Here is a 7,329-nt window from a genome sequence, read left to right on the forward strand (position 1 = left end):
TACTCACCTTCGCTACTTGTTTTTCAATTAAAAAGTGCTCTAATAATTCAAAATAAAAACAAAATTCAGTCAAAGCCACTCAGGGCCTCTAGCTGATTCTTGCTACTTATTTTTCAATTAGAAAATTAATTTAATTATTCGAAAAAGAAATAAAAATCGATTTATAGCCGCCCAGAGCCTCTAACTTACCATCACTACTGATTTTTTAATTAAAAATTACTTTCATCGTTCTAAATGAGAATAAAAATTTATTCATAGCTACCAACAGCCTGTTACTGACCCTAATCACTAAGTTTTTTATCAAAATTAATTTAGTTATTCTCAATAAAAATAAAAATTTATTCATGGCCGAACAGTTTTTCTCACTAACCCTCGCTTCCGATTTTTTTTATTAAAAATTACTTCAATTATTCTAAATAAAAATAAAAATTCATTTATGGCCGCCCAGTCCCTCTAACTGATACTCGCTACTGATTTGTTAGTTCAAAATTGTCTCAATTATTCCAAATAAAAATCAAAAACTCAGCCACAGCCGTCAAGAGCCCCTGACTGACCGTCACTCCTTATTTTTTATTAAGAAACTATTTTAATTCATTTAAATAAGAGTAAAAATTCATTCATGCCTGCTTAGTGCCTTGAACTTACTACTACTACTGATTTTTGCTTGAAAATTACCTTAATCGTTCTAAATGAAAATAAAAATTTATTCATGGTTGCTCAGTTTTTTCAACTAACCCTCACTCCTGATTTTTTTCATCCATAATTCTTTAAATTATTCTAAATAAAAATGAAAATTCATTTATGACCGCCCAGTCCTTCTAACTAATCATCGCTACTGATTTTTTAGTTTAAAATTGTCTCAATTATTCCAAATAAAAATCAAAAACTCAGTCACAGCCGCTTAGAGCCCCTGACTGACCCTCACTCCTTATTTATTATTTAGAAATAATTTAAACTCATTTAAATAAAAGTAAAAATTCATTCATGGCCGCTTAGTGCCTCTAACTTACTATCGCTACCGATTTTTCAATTAAAAATTACTTTAATCGTCCTAAATGACAATAAAAATTCATTCATTGCTACCCAGTGCCTGTAACTGACCCTGATCACAAAGTTTTTTATTAAAACTACTTTAATTATTCCAAATAAAAATAAAAATTCATTTATGGCCGCCCAGTACCTCGTACTAAGCCTCGCTAGTGATTTTTTAATTGAGAATTGGCTCAATTATTCCAAATAAAAATTAAAAACTGAGTCATAGCCGCCCAGAGCCCCTGACTGACCGTCGCTACTTATTTTTAGTAGATTTCATAGAAATCTAACTATTGCAGCAGTCCTCATGTCGGAATTTACAAAAAATGTTCATGAATCCTTACTCAGCTCGCCGAGCTGAGTCAGAAAACACAATTGGTTCAAAAGTTTATATATGTATGTATTTATATACATATATATATATATATAGCATATATATATATATATATATATATATATATATATATATATATATATATATATATATATATATAGATATATATACAGAGTGTCTCAGAAGTCGTGAGCCACCGGACAGGGTGTGGTAGAAAATTGGATTCTGAATAGAAAAGTCCTTTACCATTTTTCGATCAGACCCATAGAAAAATTACTATGAATTTATGAAAATAGACCAATGAGGAGCACGGTATAGCGGCAGAACGGTAGGCGCGAGAGCGAGCGAGTGGAAGCGCGACGGGCAATGAGTGCGCGCTCGCTTGCACATATGTGATATCATTGCTCAGTTATAGCGGAATGCCCGCATACAATAATAATGATCAATGATACTTCTGTAAATAAAAAAAAAAATTAATATTAGAAAAACCATCCCATAGACAGCCCCATAAAACAAAAAATGTGTGATTTTTTGATAATTAAAACTCGAATTTTCGGTGTCACCGAAAAATAAAAAAAAAAAAAGCCGATAGTCATATTCAATGATACCCCTGTGATAAAAAAAAAAATAAAAGTTAGAAAAGTACCCCATTCACTCTAAGATACAGCCCCATAAAGCCAAAAATTTGCGATTATTTAATGATGAAATTCAAATGATCAGTGTGCACTTGAAGTTAAAAAAAAAAAAGCAATAAAAATAATCAGTGACACTACTGTTGAACAAAAAAATTTTTAAAAATAAAAAACTACCCCATAGACTGGGATATACAGCCCCGTAAAGCCGAAAATTCGCGATTATTTAATGATGAAATTTAAATAATCATTGTGCACTTGGAATAAAAAAAAAAAGCAATAAAAAAAATCAGTGACACTACTGTTGACCAAAAAAATTTTTAAAAATAAAAAACTACCCCATAGACAGAGAGATACAGTCCCATAAAGCCAAAAATTGTGCGATATTTCAATAATTAAAATAGAAATTTTCGACGACTACTCAAAATTTCAAATAAAAAACCAGGGCTAATAGTTAACTATACTCATAACAATCGAAAAAAAATTAAAAATTACAAAAACCACCCCATAGACACTAAGATACAGCCTTATAAAGCCGAGTATTTCGGGATTATTTAATATAAAAATTAAAATTTTCTCAGTGAATTCGAAATAGAAAATAAAATACCAATCAAAATTATCAGTGGTACTTCTGACCTTCAGACAAATTTAAAAAATTGTAAAAACACCCCATAGATACCGAAATACGACTTGATAACGCACAAAAATCAGGATTGCTCAGAAATTAAAATTCAAATTATTGGTGCCCATTGAAAATCAACAAAAGAAACCTTTTCTACTTGTCGATTAAACTCTTGTGAATCGAAAAAAATTATTATTTAAAAAACCACCCAGCAAACTCCGAGTTATAATCCCATTAAGCTGAAAATTTATGATTTTTTAGTAATTAAAATGCTATTTCTCGGTGTCCGTTGAAAATATATGAAAAGTATGAGAACTCATTTTCAGATATACTCTTGTAAGCAAAAAAAAAATAAGATTTAAAAAAACCTCCCCATTAACGGTGAGATAAGATCCCATAAAGCCGCTAATTTGTGATTTGTTAGTAATTGAAATTGAAATTCTTGGTGTCCATTAAACAACAACAAGGGAAACCTATTTAACTTTTCAATTACACCCTTAAAAACATAAAAAAAACTTAACTCTTGAAAATCCACCGCAAAGACACTAACAAATATCCAAATAAAGCCAACAATTCGCGATTTTTCAATAATTAAAATTCAAATTATCAGTTGACACCGAAAATTTCGATATTAATCAAAAAATCGAGAAATCACGGCTTTATGGAGGCGTATCTTGGGGTCTATGGGGTTAATTCTTGAATTTAGATATTTTTATTTATTAAAAAGAGTAAATTGGAGAGTGGAATGAGTTTATGCTCTTTATTTTAAGAGCACACCGAGAATTACAATTTAAGTCAATTAAAAATCGACAAATCGCGACTGTATGGGGGTGTATCTCGGTGTCTGTGGATTCTAGAATGGATTTATTATTTCATAATAGAGATAACTAGGGCCGAGAATTTAGTTTTTTTAAAAGAGAGAGACAGAAGATAGGTGTAGCCAAGCGTTCTGATTGGTCATAATAAATTAATTGTTTTTTGTTTTTCGCAATCAAGTGAAGACAGCAGCTTGAAGAAAAAATAAAAATTAGATTGCTAATCCAACATGAAAATATGAAAAATATGTCAAAAAAAACAGGTAAGTTTTCAGATGTAAAGGTGCTTGTAAACAAATACAAGTCTGTACTGCTCAGATAAATAAAGAAGAGAATTTGAAGCGCAGTGTTGTGACTAAAATGTTTAATGAAATTAATTTAAAGAGAACAGTAAAAGTAAACAAGCTTTTTAGAGGTCTCGCTGACGGTCTCGCTAAAGATCTTGCTGGAGATCGAGCTGATAGTATTGCTAGGAGTTTCGCTGGTAATTTTGATGGCGATCATGGTGATGGTATCGCTGGAGATTACGCTGACGGTCTCGCTGGAGATCACGCTGACGGTTTTTCTGGAGATCACACTGACGGTCTTTCTGGAGATCACACTGACGGTCTTTCTGGAGGTCTCGCTGGAGATCACGCCAACGGTCTTTCTAAAGGTCTCGCTAAAACTCTTGCTGACGGTCTCGCTGATGGTCTCGCTGGAGATCACGCTGACGATCTTTTTGGAGGTCACGCTGGTGATTACGCTGACGATCTTTCTGAAGATCACGTTGCCGGTCACGCTGATAATTTTGTTAGCGATCACGGCGATGGTATCGCTGGAGATTACGCTGACAATCTTTCTGGAGGTCTCGCTGGAGATCACGCTGACGGTTTTTCTGAAGGTCTCACTGGTGACCACGCTGACGGTTTTTTTGGGAGTCTCGCTGGAGATCACGCTCACGATCTCGCTGGTAATCACGCTGACTGTCTTTCTGGAAGTCTCGTTGGAGATAACGCTGACGATCTTGCTGGAATCACGCTGACGATCTTTCTGGAGGTCTCGCTGGTTATCACGCTGACGGTCTTTCTGGAAGTCTCGCTGGAAATCACCAGCGAGACCTCCATAAAGATCGTCAGCGTGATCTCCAGCGAGATCGTCAGCGCGATCTCCAGCGAAATCGTCAGCGTGATCTCCAGCGAGACCATCAGCGAGACCGTCAGCGTGATCTCCAGAAAGACCGTCAGTGTGATCTTTAGAAAGACCGTCAGTGTAATCTCCAGCGAGACCGTCAGCGTGATCTCCAGAAAGACCGTCAGTGTGATCTTTAGAAAGACCGTCAGTGTAATCTCCAGCGAGACCGTCAGCGTGATCTCCAGCGTGACCGTCAGCGCGATCGCCAGCAAAATCACCAAGCTAGACCGGCAGCAATACCATTAGCACAACTTCCAGCAAAACGACCTCCAGTGAGACCGTCAGCGAGACCTCTAGAATAACCGTCAGCGTGATCTCCAGCGAGACTGTCAGCAAGAGTTCTAGCGAGACCTTTAAAAAGAACGTCAGTGCGATCTCCAACAAAATTACCAGTGAGACCGGGAGCAATTCCTTTACGCGATCTTCAGCGAAATTGCCAGCTTGTCACTGTTCACTTTAAATTAATTTTATCGAACATTTTAGTCCCAACACTGTGCTTCAAATTCTCTTCTTTATTTATCTGAGCAGTACAGACTTGTATTTGTTTACAAGCACCTTTACATTTGCAAACCAACCTATTTTTTTTGACATATTTTTCATATTTTCATGTTAGATTAGCAATATAATTTTTATTTTTTCTTCAAGCTGCTGTCTTCACTTGATTGCGAAAAACAAAAAACAATTAATTTATTACGACGAATCAGAACACTTGGCTATACCTATCTTCTGTCTCTCTCTTTTAAAAAAACTAAATTCTTGGCCCTAGAGATAACATTAAAAAGTACAATAATTTTCTTTGACTTATTTTGAGTGGACACCGAGAATTTCAATTTAAATCAATGAAAAATCGAACAATTGTGGCATTGTGGGGTTGCTTCTCGGTGTTTATGGGGTGGATTCCCAAATTTTGATTTTTTAATTCATAAAAAAGGTTAAACTTGTAACGGGGTGGTTAGCCCTGTCCAATTGGTCACCCCTTTCCTCTTTGAAAAGGGCGCCACTGGGATTTTATACTCGGTGTCCCAGAAACCGGGGAGCATGAGAAGGAAAGATCGGGTCGTGAGAAGTTGAGAAAGGCTGTAAAAGTAATGCTGAGCAACAATTATTAACAATTAACAATTCAATTATTTATTTAATATAAACAATTTAATTCTAACAAAATTTCTTAAAATATTGCCCTTAAAATTAACCTATCAATCACTAAATTTGAGAACCTCTCACCTACGCAGGCACTTGCCAAAACTTACAACTAAATATCATTAAATTCTTTTAAACATAGATCATTACGCATCTATCTTCTTAATTTCTTAACTCAACATAGACCATTACGCATCTATCTTCTTAATTTCCTAATTCACTTTTAGACCATTACGCATCTATCTTCAATTTCTTAACTCAACATAGACCATTACGCATCTATCTTCAATTTCTTAATTCAACATAGACCATTACGCATCTATCTTCAATTTCTAATTCAATCATAGACCATTACGCATCTATCTTTAATTTCCTAATTCAATCATAGACCATTACGCATCTAGATTCTTAATTTCTTAATTTAATCATAGACCATTACGCATCTAGATTCTTCATTTCTTAAACCCTCGTCCAACTGACGGAATAACAAACAACATATTTTACTCAATAAAAACTTCTTAATTATTCAATTATCTGAACTAATTTCACATAAACAACCTCGTCTACCTGACGGAATACCATATAATACCATAATTACCTAACTTCCATATAAAATCGTCCACCGACGCTAACTTCATTCTATAGAGTTCTCTACTTTATTCATACATCTTAATTATCAATAAAACTGAATCTCAAAACTTCGCGTTTTCCAAAATTACCAAAATTACGCCTAACAATTACTTAACACAAAATTCCGACCTTCGATTTTAATTCTTAATCCTCCTTAAATAAATTCTAAGCGATATTTCTTAATTAAATTCTGTCTCGAAAATTCTTAACTAAAATTAATTTATTATAGCCAACAGGCCTATAAAAAATTACTAATAAATTCTTTACCAATAAATTAACAATTTATCCATTAAATATAAAAGTTCAGCGACAAAACTAACTACTTGACCTTGACAATAAAAACTAAAGTACGAATTCTTTAATATAAAAATGACCGCTTGAGAAATTAAATTTAATTATTTCAGCCTCTTAATTAAATCAATAATCAAATCTGGTCTACAATAATCGAAAATACCTGGAGACTCAATTATTGTTTTATTCAACGACGACTGATACTCCGATCCAACTTGGCGGGCTTAGCTGCTTGGCGTCTTGTCTTGAACCAGGGTGCGGCAGGGTTGTCCAATTCCAAAAATGCCCTGATAACTTCCTCTGCAGTTGCTCTTTATTCTCGACGTCCAAATTTGCACTCTACTGACTTAAACTGATCTCAACAAGGTCACTGATTCACAAGGGCAAAAGGCCACAGGCTTCCAGAAGGGAAAAAGCCTCGATGTCCCTCCTGTCGGCTCTTTTATAACCCTCCAACTCCGGCTCTCGAACTTTCCTATTGTTATGCCCCGCTTTATTTTACGGGGACTGTAGTGGGGACTTTCAATTAGCACGCCCGCTGACAAGTCGAAACTACTTGTCAAAAATCGAAAGGTAAGGGAAAGCCCTGACCTACCGTGCGTTAATTAAGTGGTCGATAATGACCCCGGGAAGTTCGATTTTCTCTGTTACAAACTGGAGAGG

This window comes from Cotesia glomerata, linkage group LG4 (assembly GCF_020080835.1).
Source record: "Cotesia glomerata isolate CgM1 linkage group LG4, MPM_Cglom_v2.3, whole genome shotgun sequence".
NCBI lineage: Eukaryota > Metazoa > Arthropoda > Insecta > Hymenoptera > Braconidae > Cotesia > Cotesia glomerata.